The 15,189-nt window shown below is 43.2% G+C and overlaps 1 protein-coding gene across 1 annotated transcript in view; it reads left to right on the forward strand.

Moving 5' to 3' along the window:
• The first annotated feature begins 7,489 nt into the window (after positions 1 to 7,489).
• The window catches only part of CNOT2 (CCR4-NOT transcription complex subunit 2), a 93,201-nt gene continuing 85,501 nt past the window's right edge, over positions 7,490 to 15,189 (forward strand). The window contains exon 1 of the mRNA XM_082495853.1: positions 7,490 to 7,569. The gene's annotated coding sequence lies outside the window, so the exon portion shown is untranslated. The remainder of the gene's footprint in view (positions 7,570 to 15,189) is intronic.

The following is a 15,189-nucleotide window of genomic DNA, read 5'->3' on the forward strand; positions in this document are numbered from 1 at the left end:
TTAGCTTTCAAATTCATCTGACTTAACATCAAAGGAATAATATAAAAACTAAAAGATACCTGCATATGTGAGATACATGGCTCCTGCCAGTACGTCACACTGTATCGTTTCAGTTACCACTGGGAATCGGTGTTACACCGTTGCTTAGTTGTAAGGGGAAGTGCGTATACTCCATGGACTTGCTGTGAATATAAGCTTGCTGGGACCGTCTCTAGGGAAAAAAAAAAAAAAAAAAAAAAGAATTTAAAATGGGCAAGTTTGTCTCGGTAGGTCTGCCCCTGTGCCCAGCCCAGGCACCACCTGCCACAGCTTCTGCCTGAGAAAGTGCTGCAGAATGGGGGCTTTAATGCTTTCATTCACAATGCATAAAATGAAATAGGAAACATCCTGGATGTAGAAATTGTAATTGTAAGTTTTGCACAAGCTACATGTTTCAGGCCTTCGCCAAAATCTGTGGGGCTCCCCAACAGGCACAGCAATTTGTTCGTTCAGGAGCCCCAGCAGGAGTGGGGTCAGTCTACTGTAATAAAAAGATTTGGCTGCTTATTGCAAGAATATTTATATCACTGTGTGTGTGATTTCAGAAAGACAGCAAGAAGAGGGCAAGAGACAAATTGAGAGAGAGAGAGGAAGAAAGAAAGGAAGAGAGGGAGAGACAGAAAAAATCAAGAAAATCTTACTTTTCTTCTCCGAAGATGCTGCCATTTTTCTCAGGGCCAACCCAAGCAAGAAGCAGAGCTAGATGAGGAGCAGGGCTGCAAATAGGAACCACGGGCTCTGCTGGAAGTGATGGGAGCATGGAAGGCCACTGAATTTAAAATTCAGTTTATTTCTGCTGAGACACACGTCTGAGTGGGGAAGAAGCAGACTGCCTCAGTCAGTTGGTCTCCCCATTCAGACCGGCTCCCTTTGGGCAGCTCCTCCACTGAGAGTATTGAACATGTTGAGCAGGATTGGCATGGGAAGAGGTGGGAGAGGTTCAAATGTTTGAGCATTCAGTATTTACACTTGAGTTTCTGCATCATGAGATTTCATGAATAGCTTGGCTGCATGGTAAACAAAGGTCTGAATTCATGGTCCCAAATGGGACAGGAGTAGAGCACCATCGGTGGTATGCAAGGCTGTGGGGGGAGGAGGGGGACAGCTTTGTAATAAACCAGCATCCTATCGGCTGCAGCAAAACTGAGACCCAGGAACCTTCTGGAGAGACCTGGCATGTGCACGTAGTTATATCTCTTGCTGGGCAAGACCTGAAGAAGAGCTCAAAAGTAGCTGTTATTACTCCGTTACAGAGTGTCCATGATACAGCAGGGTTGTTGCTTGGCTGGGAAGGATCAGTCTTAGCCCTGCGATGGTAGCGGCTATTGGAGGTTCCTAGGCATGCCGGCGGTTGGTTTCATGCAAGCCAGAATAAAAAGTAATTCAGTTCAGTATACTGGTTGCAGACACAGATTCGTTTTGATGCAGTAAGTTCCCTCTCTCATCGGCCTAGCAACATGGTGCTGCTTGAATTGGCTAAGATGGTAAGCAGCAGCTTTGGACTTGCGATCTGGGTTTCAGCCTTCCTTGGGATGAAGAGGCAGGTACAGCAAGGCTGGCAAGAGCAAAAGGATGTGCTTTTTGTTTGTTCTGCCTACGTCTGTAGCAAACAAGACTCAATTTAAAACGTGAGCTGCTGATGGCTTTGGAAAATGAGGTAGCTTAAGCCCTTCCGAGCCCTTGTAAGCCTCATTCTGTCCTGTATTTGCAACCCAGTGATAGAAACTGGTGTTGTGCCTGGCAGCTGGCCTTTGGCCTTACCGCAGGAAAAATGTAACAGACTCTCTGCTGATGTTCAGAGTCATACAATGTGATGATCAGGACCCCAGCAAAGCTTCCAAAGTAGCTTAAGAGCTGTCTCACCTCTTCAAACAAGCACAAAGCCCAGACAAATGCCTCTGCAGTCAGCAAGCACTACCAGGGGCTGTCCACACGGGAAACCCTCTGCAGGCTGCGGGGCCAGCATCAGCCATAGGTAGCTAACAGCACCACTGGGGAGCTCAGGGACCCTTCTCCAGGCACCACCAAACTCCTGCCAAGTTGCATGAGTTGGCCTAACTTCTGTCACTGCACACTGGCAACTTGCTTCACCGGGCTGGGGCCATGCCCAGTGGGACAGTGACACAGGAGTCCTCTGGCTTCTGGTGGGATGGCAAACTATCATCAACTGCTGTAGCCAAAGTTCACTTGCTGTGCTTATTAACAATTATTTAGGGGAGAGCACCCTTTTGGAAATAGGCCTGACCATCGAACTTGAAAAACTGTCAAAAAGCAAGAACAAGAATCCAGCATTTTCCAGCCCCCCAGGCTCTGTTCCCTTGCCAAGCTGAGACCTGGTGTAAGGGAAATTAATTCTCCTTTTACCTTAGATACCGTGATTTCCCCAGGCTGCTGGTTATATATTTGCTGATCATTTTTTACAAAGCCATTGTAATAGCTCTTACTTCCCAGCATAACTTTTAATTATGACTGTCTGAAACGCTTAAGTTTATGTTTTTATCAATAGGGACTGCAGCTTAATGGAGAGACTGTCCTATGTAGCACGTATTCGTAGTAACTACATCAGTTAGTCATATGGAAATATCATGCCATGAAGTCCACCGTACTCAAAATAAAACATTGACGGTCTTTTGACATGATTTAATAGTTTCAAATGAGAAACAGCACTTCTGACCAGCGAGCTCTCCAATGACCACCAGCAAGAGCACTGCTGACGGCAATCTTGAGAACTAAGATAGGAAGGGTTCCCCTGTCACCACCGCTGTAACTCCCGTCTCTCTGGGGATAATCATGCTTGGGAATGTCAGTCAGCACCTACTCTGGTGCTAGCTTGTGTTTCTGTAATACATTCTCTCCTCTGGAAAACATATTTCCATCTGTAGCGTTATCCTTCTCTTTGTCTTAAGAAAGACTTGAAACTGCTGCTACCTCTAATTCTTGATTTATCCTCTCATTTACTAGCACTCTGGCAGACCTCTTCGTTGCTATACAGCAGCGTGAAGCATCTTATTTTTGGAAAAATTTACATTTTATCTCCTGTTTGGGGTCATATTATTCTCCCCGAATTGGCAGATTTCTTTTTAAACTTGGTATATTTTTTTTCCCTGGTGCTCTGGTATAATTAGCACTAAATCAGACACTGAAGGCACTACAGCAGAAGGCTGAGACAGGGTTTCTTGATAGTAAAAATATATGAGAGACTGAGATAAAGATACTTCCGCTCCCAATATTCCCTCCTGGAAACTACAAATCCAGCAGATGAGAGGCCATCTGTGTGGATACCTTGTGATGCATTTTAACACTAAAACAGTAATGGAGCTGCACTTCTAGAGGGCTTCCCTTGCCAGCAGCCATCCCTGGAAATCCCCTGTAGGAGTGAAAGGATAGATAAGGACAGTGCCATGGAAACAGCTGATCCTTCCCTTACCTTTCCTGAATTAACTAAAAATTGGAGACTAACTTGCAAAAGTAATCCTAAGAATTCCTCCCAAATCTAAGTATTTTGTGCTTTGTTTTAGTGTAATAATTAAGAATTAGGAGAATATACAGTAAGAAAATGAGAGGTCTTAGTGCTTTTACTCTTAAAAAAAAAGTTTTAACATCTCTTTGTGGTGAAATCTTTAATAACAGTTCTGGTGCGGTGTACACTTTGGCACACCTTTATCCTTGTGTTTTAGAAATATTAAAAAATTAAATATTCTATATTTATGAAAAAAAAAAAATCTGCCTGGGTTCTAGGCAAAACATTAATGCAGAGCAGTGCTGTAACCCTACAACCTTCTTCCAAAGAAAGTAACTGAGAGACTTGAATATCACGCAAGAAAGACATCCGTGAGAAGCTGCCCCTCCCAATTTGTGAGTCTCACACAGCTCTGAGTTCAGAAGAAATCAGGAACCTCTGCCTCCTTCAGAAGAGGTATGTCACTAGTTTAGCTAATGGAATGCACCTTGCAATCAAGGGGCACTATCTTCTGGTTCAAGCTATTTCTTCCAATGGATTTAAAACCTAATTTGAGAAAGAAAAATGCAGCCTGTTTCTCCACCACTGAAAAGCTTCTAACCCTTACTCAAGGTTATCACACTGTATTTGTTTTTCCAGAGGAATACTGGGAGAGTCTGTAGGTGGGAGAAGGAAGGACCCTTGCTGCACTCCAATGCACTTTTTGTTCTGTTTAAAAATGACTTAAAAATTCACCATGTTCTGCCTCCACTCATGATCGAGGATGGTGGTCTCACTATGACTAATTTAATATTATATTTTGGCAAAGTGGAACACCCTAACTGTGCCCTGCACATACTTTGGGCAATTTGCCTTCCTCCCACTTCTGTGACTGCATTGCCCACATCTATTGGTGACACTTTGAACAGAGCCAAGGAGCATCCGCAAACTCTCTAGAGCAAAGGCTCAGAAAAACTGCAGAGAATTTCCCATGAACACCCAGAACCATGACAATAAAGCATTTGGGGATTCTGAGCACATCTGTCTTTCTTGACGGCATCTTCCCAAATTTTCCAGCCAGATGCTGAAGGCTTTTAGCCTTCTGTGGACGTGGACATTAGCAGAAGCAACAGCCAGCTGCGAATCCAAATGGCTACTAGATGGGTGTGATGACTGCTTCACAGCATGCATGTTAAGGCCCTGGCTTTCAGGAAGATTAGGTAGAAGACTGTGCTGATTGACTTTAACAGCACCACAGGAATTGTTGACTACATGGGCCTGCACATGCAATCACCTGCAGGACAGGTTTTTTGTAATTGCTGCCATCGGGTATTATATAGTTCCTTCACCTGTGCCATCATAGACACAAGTTTGCAGATTGAATCCTATAGACATCCTTCTATTGATTGAAAATGGATGTGTATCAGACTAGTCTATGAAGTAAGTCAAGAGAAAAGGAGGCCATTGATTAAATGAGGTTAAAAATAACAAATGTATATCTGTTTGTAGACAGAGACTTACACAAGGAGGTCAAACCATAACATATGAGGTTCAAAATGAATTAGGAGTGTCCACACATGATTAGCAGCTATGGCATTAAATGAGCTCAGGACATCTCCTTAATTAAGCAGGTGCAACTATGGGAAACAGGCCTCACCGTTTTAGAAAAATGTATTGAGCCAAGACTAAAAGTAGCAAATGTATGAACACACACATGACAATAACACCTCTTTAACGTCTTCAAAGGTTATTTTAAAGCATTAAAAGGCTAACAGCTTTCACTTTCTTTAAGAAAACAAATGAGGAAGTAGAATACACACCTACTACAGCCACAGTGATGCGGTTCCTCAACTGAACACGCAGTTTCAGGCAGAAGGGCAGGTTAGAATTTTTTTTTAATTATCAGAACTTAAATCACAATTTACACACAGTGTGATTGCTAGTTAGGTTGTTATACTAAGCTAACCTAAGACAAGAAAACCTATTTATGTTCCCTAGCTCTTTTGAACTACACAGGCTTCTTGTTGTATAAATGTTAATTGATTTGCATGTAAACTGTAATTTTGTAATGAACAGAGAGGTCAGTCCACATAGATGCAACCACGATGTCGGGTGTTTACTTAACTTGCATCATATCATTGGGTATCGTATGTCTTAAATGACTTCTCTTTGGGGATGTATAACAAAAAATATATTTTGAAAAAGAAACTCAGACCATTAAAGTGCAAAATGAAACAAAACGAAGCAAAATGTTTATAAATGGATGTAAAAGGCTCAATCAGACTATAGAAATGCTTATTTAACAACAGTAAAGATTAATGAAATTTGTTACTATTTCCAGTCTAAAAGTACTGCTTTTATATCTGTCATGTGGTGTAAAGAAATCTTTGATTTTTCAGATCGAACAACAAAAGTACTCCAGAAATTCACATACTCTACTTAAAAACAGGATGTGACTTATGGTGTTTTATAATGGTTTGTTCATAGCAAATGAATGAAGATTTCAGTGACAAAGGAAAGGTTAAAATATTAGAATACATGCAGTATTTTCCTGGACAAAGTGTATAGATATTCATTTCAATGACATGGCACCCACGCTCAGCACGCAATTGTGCTGCATAAAAAGCTGGTGGCATTAAGAAACTGGTCTCCCAGTTTAGATGAAAGACTGCGCTCTTTCATCTTCAAAACATGTTTATGTTGACAGACGTGTTGCTGTAGGTACTAACGTTTCTATAAAATATTAGTGCTGTATAACCTACTGAATTCTTACTTTTAAAATTCAGTTTGGAGCTCCAAAATCAAACCTGAGAAGAAAACACACACGTGAAGTTATTGAAAGAAACCTGCTCTTTCTGGCGGTGTTATGTTTTTGTTTGAATTTTTAAACTTCATGATGATTTCATAACAAAATTAAGGTAGAAGTGCTATTGTTTTTCTTGACGTAGCAGAGAAGCCAGTTCACAAATTATGTTGGCCTTGATCCTGTAAACACTGGTGTACAGGCTTAGCTTTTGTACTGTTGATAGTCGCATTGAGTTCAAGGGGATTATTTGCATTATGAGTGTTTTGTGCATCTGCATTTGCTACACTTGAGCCATTGTTATAACATACATATTTTCAGGGCTGATAAGTGAAAAAAAAAAAAAAAAAGTCCCGTTGTGTCACCTTGGCAATGCTTTTCCATTTTAATAACAGACAAAAGTGGATGGCACGGCCTGCCTGCCCAACGCTACCTCACAGGCAGAGAAAATAAACCTTTCACACGATTTATCTCATCAGGACGGTAGTTCCTGACCCGGATCCTCCGCAGGCTCAGGCACAGCCTACACCCAGGCCAGGCCGTTCCTTCCGCACCCGGTAACTCAGGCAGAGCCGACAGGCCCGGGCCACAGGTGATGGGACTCCCTCTCTGGACGCTTCCCAGGAGACCGCGTCCGCCCGGGGTAAGTCTCCACACTCCCCCGGAGCCCTCGGGGGCTCCAACCTCCGCAGGCTGAGAAAAAGACCGGGGAGCCCCGCTACCCCCGGACCCTGCTCGCCCCCACAGCCCCTGGCCCGGCCCGGGCTGGGCGCGGCGGGCCAGGCCTCCCTCTCCCCTCACAAAATGGGGGCCTGGCCGGGCGCTCTCGCCCGCCGCGCCGGATCCCCGTGTCCCCGGTCAGCAGCGCCTCTGTCAGGGCCGGTGCCTGCGGCCTCCCGAGGCCCGCGGAGCGCGGCGGGGCCCAGCAGCCCCACGGCCTACGTGCCCCGCCGCGGGCCCGGCGACGTGCGCGGCCCCAAGTGCTGGGCCGCGTCTCCCGCGGGAGGCGGAGGGAGCGCAGCCGAGCGCGCCTCGCTGCTCCTTCTTCTTCCTCCTCCTTCTCCACCCCGTCCCCCTCAGCCCCTCCGCGCCGCTCCGCTCCCCGCCAGGCCGGGCCGGGCCGTACAGCGGCGCTTGCCCCCGCCCCTCAGCGCTGGCTGCCGGGCCGAGCGGCGGCGGGGTCACGACGGCGGCGGCCGGCGGGTCAGAGGGTAAAGGTTGCTCCCCCAGCATCCTCCGTGCTGGATACTCAGCCATCTTGGATCCGCGGGACAAGAAAATTCATGCGGTGAGTCCGGCCCCGGCCGCCCCCTCCCCGGCCCCCGCCGCCGCTCTGGGCCCCGCCACCGTCCCGGCCGCGGGCCGATAAGGGAGGGCTGGGCGGCGGCGCGGCCCGCGGCGGGGCTCTGCGGGCCCGGGGCCGTCCCGCCGGGTTTCCGTTTGCTTTTGTCTCCGAGGGGGAGCGGGGGGGACGCGCGGCGCCCGAGCGGGGAGCGCAGCCGCAGGCCCGACCTGGCCCGCCGCCCTCCGCCCTTCTCCGCGGCCGCGGGCTGCGGCGGCCGCCGGGCGCCGCTCCGGGGCCGGCCGAGGCCGCGGCCCAGCAGTGCCTGGGCCCCGCATCCTCCGCAGCCGCCGCTGGCAGCTCGCCCCGCGGCCCGCTCGGCCCGCCCGGGACGGCTCCTTCCCGCCGCCGCCTCGCCGCCGCCCCCGGGCCTAGCGGCGGCCGTCTCCACTGCCCGCACCCCGACCCCCCCCTCCCCCCGCCGACCCCGTCTCCGCGCTGCGGCGGTGGTGCGCGGCCGCCCGGCCCCCGCCCGCCGCCTTCCCCCGGGCCCGGCGCCGGTGCAGCGAAACCTGCCACCCACGGCCGGTGGTGCCGCCGGTCCCGCTCCCGGGCGGCGCCGGGCTGTGCGCCTCGCTGGAGTGGTTTTGCGGCCTGCTCCGCCGGCTCCCGGGAAGGCCCCGGGTGAGGAAAGGGGGTGAGACGGGGCTGCTGCTGGCTGGTTTTCTTTCGAAAAATATATATTTTTTTATTTCGCCTGCGGCTTTTCCACTCTCCTCCTGGCGGCGGTTGAGGTGGTGTGTAAACAGGTTCTGATGTTCCCTCGGACGCGTTTATGAAACAAACTTGAAACGGACCGAGAGCCGCTTTCCCGAGCGCAGCCCCCGGAGGAGGGAACCGACCTTCCCCTACCCGCCGGGGCGGCGGTTTGAGGCTTTGGCCTGAACCTGACCCGGGGGGGAGCGACCAGGTGCGGGCTGGTGGGGGGGAAAGCGGGACAGGGTGACAGGTCAGGGATGAGAAGGGGACACTAAAGCGGTGGAGAAGGGTGCGAGAAGCAGTGTTTACACTGTAGGTCGTGTGTGCGCGCTCCTCACAAAAGCAAGGATTTGCTTACAGGTATCCTAGTTTTAGCATTTCTGTTTGGGGGCGGGTTTTTTTTGTGAAGTTACCGGTAACTTTGTTTTAGACGTTTTGTAATATGAGAAATTGAAAACATGCTTGTGTTAGCAGCACAAGCTGCTGATCTGCATCTAACACAAGCATGTTTTCATTTCTGCTTTAAATCTTGGGGAAGAACTTGTTTCCGGCTTTGCACTGTTTTATCCCCAGGGGAAGATGAGAACTTTTTTGTATATGTACGTGCATGCGTGTGACTTGAGTGTGTGAAAGAGACATTCCTGTGTGCCTGCACAGCAGTAACATCTGGTGCTGGTGGCTGGCTGCTGGTCTTAACTCTTCAGCTGGGGGAAGGGAGTTGAAGATGATCAAACCTGCTGTCATATCAGTTAGTGGCAACCTTTATGTTTCTGGAAACTTGGATATGTTTCAGACTTAAGACTTGTAAAGACTTGCAAGAGTAAAATAATTCTTTAGATTTGTACTGCAAAGGCATCTTTGCTTGAACCTGGAAGAACTGGGGAGTGTGTGTTGATGTACTTTGAATTCTCTTAGAGTGGTTGTGTCTTAAGAGAACATAACTTGCAAGATCCAGTTTGAGATCTTGAAGACTATGTTTGAATCCAGTGGTCTTTCACCCTCCCCCCCGCCCCCAGCTTCCACTATTGTTTATGTTGAGAATTCAGCCGGCATGCTAAACTTCAAGGTGTTGACTGCTTCTGATTTTAGGAAGGGATTTTAAATACTTGCTATCGTGAGCTGGCTGACTTGACTAGCAAGTGAATTTCCGTTTCACTTTCAGGAAGCTGTTGATAAAGCTAAGAGTGTAGTAGTAGATAAACCTTGTCTACAAGTTTCTTGTAGAAACTTAATATTGCTGTCAAAGTAGTTGTCATTGAAACCCATTTGTGTATCAGTTCTACTGACAAATGGGAGCAAAAGCCCTTGGCTAAGAACTGAAAATAAAAAAAATCCCCAGAATTTATGAAAAAATTGATTTGAATTATCTTTAAAGGAATTTTAGAATTGGTATTTGGTGGAAAAAATAGGGCAGCTAAGGTATCCTGAAGTTTGATGCTATAAACTGATCCCATAAGTGGCTGTTTGCACCTGAAAGTCTTGATCTGTACCTCAGCCCCCTCGTATGAAAGTTGTGTGTGGCCGCAGTGGAATGGTAGCTCTCAGAAAGTATTTCTGCTGTATTTACTATACTTATAAATGTATTTCTGTCTAGATAGAAATTAACTGTTAAATGAGAAACATTATTGCTGTGGTTTTTTTCAAAAAAAATTTACTTATTTTTGTGTTGTGTCTGTCTGTTGTGTAGTAATTGCAAAGTTGTAACCTCATTATGGCTTTAAAGTGGTCTTGTATCATAACTTTGTTTATTCAAAAATATCTTGTACCTCCTTGTTGTTACTGACTCAAGAAGTGAATAGAACTTAAAAATACAGTATAGTTGAATTAAAATAGGGGTTTCTTGCCACCTGGCTTTCTGACTTGATCTGGAAACTGAACAGAAACATTGAATTGCTTGTTTTGTTATGAGGTAGTATAGAAAGCGTGCCTAAGCTTCCAAGTACAGAATTGTGTTCTAAAGTAGATCCTTGTATTTAACTTTTTAAATTAGGTCTTCCCTAAAAACGATAATGTGCTTGAATATAGATTTTTAAAAGGCACCTTAAAAATGTGTTCTTAAAAAAAAAATATTAAAGCTTTTGGCAGTATACTCTATTGTGTATGTTTCTAAATGTTAGCTTAGATAGAAAGCTCTATGCTGGTTTATATAGAAGTGCAGTACTGTAGTAAGTCAAACCAATACTTTTTTGCCACAGATTTAAATGATTGCTCTTTAAGTGATAGTCTTTCTCTTTTATTGTGTTTTGGTTTGGGTTTTTTTAGTTATTAATACAGTGTATACATGAATTACAGTGCTTGTTGTCAAAAGCCAAGAAGTTAGGTTAACTTTGCTTCATCTGGGCTTTTGAGGAATAAATAAATAAAAATTGCATGTAGACGTTCTACACAACAGAGATCTGCTAGTATTTTTGCTTGAAATTTATCTTGATGTCTCAGATACACTATACTGAGCAATTCAAACCAACCTATTTCAGTTGTGTTCCCTGGATAGTGTTGGTTTGGTTCTTTTTTTATTTCCAAATGTGCTTTAGCACATTTGTTGTGTGTTTATGTGTGTTGCATTGGTCTCCTGACCCAGGTTCCTGTAAAAACATAGGAACAACTGAAAGTTTATGGGTAGTCTCATTGACTTAAAAGCACCTTAAAAGCACATGTTGACAGTTAACTTAGTGCATGAGATTTTTCAGGATGGATGCTGTATGTTGACAGTTAAGTATGCTTTTATTGAGCATTATAACAGCGTAGGAAGAATTGTGTCACATGAAATTATTGCACAGTAGGATGTTTAAAATTGTTCTTATGGAATTATTTTGTTTAGAGAGGGTGTTTGCATATCAAACGTGGTCTGTGCTAATCAGTAAGAGATTTTTACGTAGCATTTAAAATATTTGTGTATCAGCAGAAAAAAAAATAAAATGTTCAGGTTGCTTTTAATTTATATTTTATCTTTCATTTATAGTGCTCTGTTGAAAATTGAATATTTGTATTGTGGTAGTGTACTAGCTCAGCTTCTGGTCTGGTTGTGTAAGAGGCCCCAAATCAAGGTGTAAATGATCCTTGCCCAAAGAGGTTACTGAGTCCCCCCGATTTGTCTTGAGATAGCATTGGTTATCAGTAGTGTTACAGGAAAGTGTGCATTATTTTTTCCGCTTGACTTGCTTGCTCTGCCATCTAACCGCTCTTTATACTGCTAATATGTTTAATTTCACAACTCTCTACATTTCCTAGCAGGATTCCTTTCAGGTTATGCTGGTAGGTTAAAAGTTGATTATAATTGAGCCTTTTTTCAGACACATCCTTCTGTTGTTGAATTGCGGTGCAAGAGTTGTTGATCAGAAATTCATTAGTAAGTAGACCGTTGTTTCTTCCTGTTTTTCTTTTGATTTGGGATATTTTTTTGGGGGGTATTTTTAAGTATCTCGTTCCCCCACATCACTCAGGATTCTTTTTGGTTGCAGCGAGTAGTTTAATGAACTTCTGAAGTATTTTCAAAGTTCTGCTTTCGAATTTTTTGTGCAGTTGAGATCAATGATGGTTGAATATAGTTGGCTGAGGTCAAGTTATTTGTTAAAAGTATAGTTTATTTAAAATGAAAACTAGTATAAAATGCTGATGTATTTGTGGGAATTAAAATGGAAACTCCTACTTCATGTTGCTCTTGCTGAGCGGACAGTAATCCAATGGATTGAGCGTGCGTATAGAAGTTGGAGCATGCTTTCTGTCTTTGAGTTACCTACTGAAGTGATGGGTGACTCTGGGTAGGCCATTTAACACATTTATAGCCAACTTCTGGTCTGTAGTAAGAGGATAATGATTTCCTGTGTTTTACTTGCATGGTTCAAGGCTTCTGTGGAACTACATACCAGTAGCAGTTAACATACATAGTTAGAGAAAGCAATATTAAAAAAACCCCTAAAATGGTCCAGTACCAAATTCAGTAGGTGGCAGTTGGATTGTTTGTCCTTATGTTGTGGACATGCAATTCTGGAACACATTTTCTTTACAATCTGAATATGTGTGTATTTGAAAACAATAGCAACGAGTTTCCAGGCACCAGAAAGAAGCAACGTGACTAATTACATTAAAACAACCACCAACTATTTTAAATTATAAACTGTTAATGTTTAGATTTGTAGGCAACTTCTTGGCAAACAAGTTCTTCTAAGGCTGCCTTCGTAATACAGAAAATGATAATGTAATATCATATATTATCTTTTCAGTCTACGGATTTCAGGAAGATCCTGCCCTAGTGCAAAATGAGAAACTAATGCTTGTGTCAGTGGACTGTGTACCTGTCATTCACTATATGACTGTGTGAGGTTTTTTCTTCTAGCTTCACTGGAATAGTATTTTTCCCTTTCTAGACTATAAAAACCTTGCATGGTTTGAGGTAGACTGACTATTCTTTCTAACTATTTTTAATGCATTTTTTGTTCCAGTTGTTAAAACTGTTCTTGCAAAGGAAGTGTTACCTGAGAATTATAATGATGGAAAAAAGGTTTGCCAGCCTTCCTTCTGTTGCCCTGCTCTGTAGGGGACTTGTTCAGGTATATGCTTGGAGTCTTTCACCATTCGGTAGTAATGCAATTTGTGAGAAATCACTTGTTGCATGTAAATATATTTAAAAAGAAGGTATAAAGTATGAAAATAACTGTGAAGCAGGTATTTTACATAATGACTGAGTAGGCTAAAAATAAAGGTATAGAAGAAAGTCTGTCTTCTTGAGAGTGTGTACTGTGCTTTGTGGTGTGGACAAGTAGAAATTTGAAAGCTTTTCAAAGAGAAATCTAAACTGTAGGCAGTGCCAAATTTTGAAAGACTGAAGAGATGATGAGCAATTCTGAATGTTAAAAGTACTTTGTAATGTTGTGTCCACTTATAAAACAGATTGCAGAAAAAAATCATTTTATATGAGATATTTGATTAATTTATTACAATCTTGGTACTGTTCTTGATACTTCACGGTGTGGTGTATCTTTTTCCAACATGTCAAAAGCATCATCATAAAGCACAAAGGTACCTTACATTGAAATCTTAATTTATTGGCTTATTTACTGGATGTGGACGCACATTTCTAGTAAGTTGATTCTTCAAGACTGAATTAAGATCAGCGTTACATAGGAGAATAAGTATCTCTGTTTCATGGTGGAAGCTGAAATAAATTTAGGTTCCTGTGCATTTGTGATATGGAGTTAGTAGTATTTTTTTTGGTTGGGTTTTTGTTGGGTGGTTTTTTTTGGTTTTTTTTTTTTTTTTTTGGAAAATTTTGGCACTTTCTGGATGATATGTTTTGGGCAATAAATACACGAATTGTTTTCCCCCTAATTCATGGATGTCCAGTTATATAAGAACATACATGTTGTGGGACATCTATGATGAAACAGAAAGTATTCCAAATTTATTGGAAGGATAAAATGTAGTTTTTAAGAGATTGGTGCTCTTCTGAACTCTCCTTACCTCAGGTAGGTGTGTATTGTGACTACCAGCAGTATATGCTTGATGGCAAGTAGTATTTGCAAATTCCTAATTAAACTGTTATGGAAACTGTTGATATGAGCTGTGATCCTAATCTTTTATTTGTCTCCAAAACACACATAACTTTAGTTTAAATTACTTTAAAAAAAAAAAATACACCAAACATCTGGCAGTTCTTTCAGGGTCCTAACTGTAGATTCAGTTTCAAGCCTCCCTTTCTTAAATATGATACTAGACTGAATTTGAATTTATAGGAACAGCTCAACAAGTCTTGAAAACTGGAATGGCCAAGCGTAGATCTGGTTGGTGACCAGGAGTGCCTCGTAAGAGCAGGCGTCTTTAACTGTGCCTTTATAACAGCAGGTGTATATTCCAGCATACAGCTGCTGGACTCTTCTGTCCTAGCAAATATCTGCATCTGCAGAGTCTGCTTTTTAGAACAAAAACATTTTGTGAGGTGTATTTTAAAACTCAATAAACTAAGCATAGTCCACAGGCCGTGCTGTTAATATACTTAGCAAGGAGCCTGAAGAGGAATAGCGTAGGCTGCAAATGAATAAACAGTGGTAGTAAAATCTGTTGATAGTAGGATGCACTTAATGGATTGGTTTATGTCTGTGTCTGCAAGAAATAGGGGAAGCGATATTGATAAATTCAGGTGGGGTTGTTCTGAAGAGCACTGGGATGCATGGCCATGAAGTTAGCTGCAATTTTTTAAAAATCGGTGAGAATGAGAGGAACAGTGAAAATCAGAGATGGTGAGGGTACAGTGAACTCTAATCTAGGAAAATGCATGCTGAGTTAATTCTGCAGTATCTAGTACTGTTTCAAGGAAAACACCTAGGAAGATTTGATTTTTTTTTTTTTTTTTTTTTTTTTTTTAGGAAGTTGGATTTACGAGATTAATTTGTCTGTCCCTCCTCCCCAGCATACATATATATGTGTATGTATATATAAAAATTTAAAAAAGATAGAAGTTGCATTACCTATATATACTTTACATATGAGTTAACTCAAAAGTTAAACATTTCATTTATACTTATATTTATACATGGAAACTTAAATCAGAAAGAGGAATTAAGACTCAAATTATGGTCCTACAAGCCTCATAAAAATGTGATGGAGTAGAGGAAGGAAGTCCAAATTAGTGCATACTCTTGTAAAAGAGATGTTCTGACCTGATCTAGTATGTATTCTGTAGGATGGCAGCTGGTCAGGCAGCCTGTGAGCACATGCAGACTTCAAAGTGTCTGTACCACCACTCATTTCCCTGGAACAAGGGGGAGAGAGTCATGAAGAGATGTCGAAAAGTGGGAAGTTGAGGGTTGTCATGGTGTGGGAGAAGTATTAAGAAACAAAAGAAAAATCTGTAAGAAACTAGCTTTTATTAGT

The sequence above is a fragment of the Vanellus vanellus genome, assembly GCF_965231255.1.
Source record: "Vanellus vanellus genome assembly, chromosome: 1".
NCBI lineage: Eukaryota > Metazoa > Chordata > Aves > Charadriiformes > Charadriidae > Vanellus > Vanellus vanellus.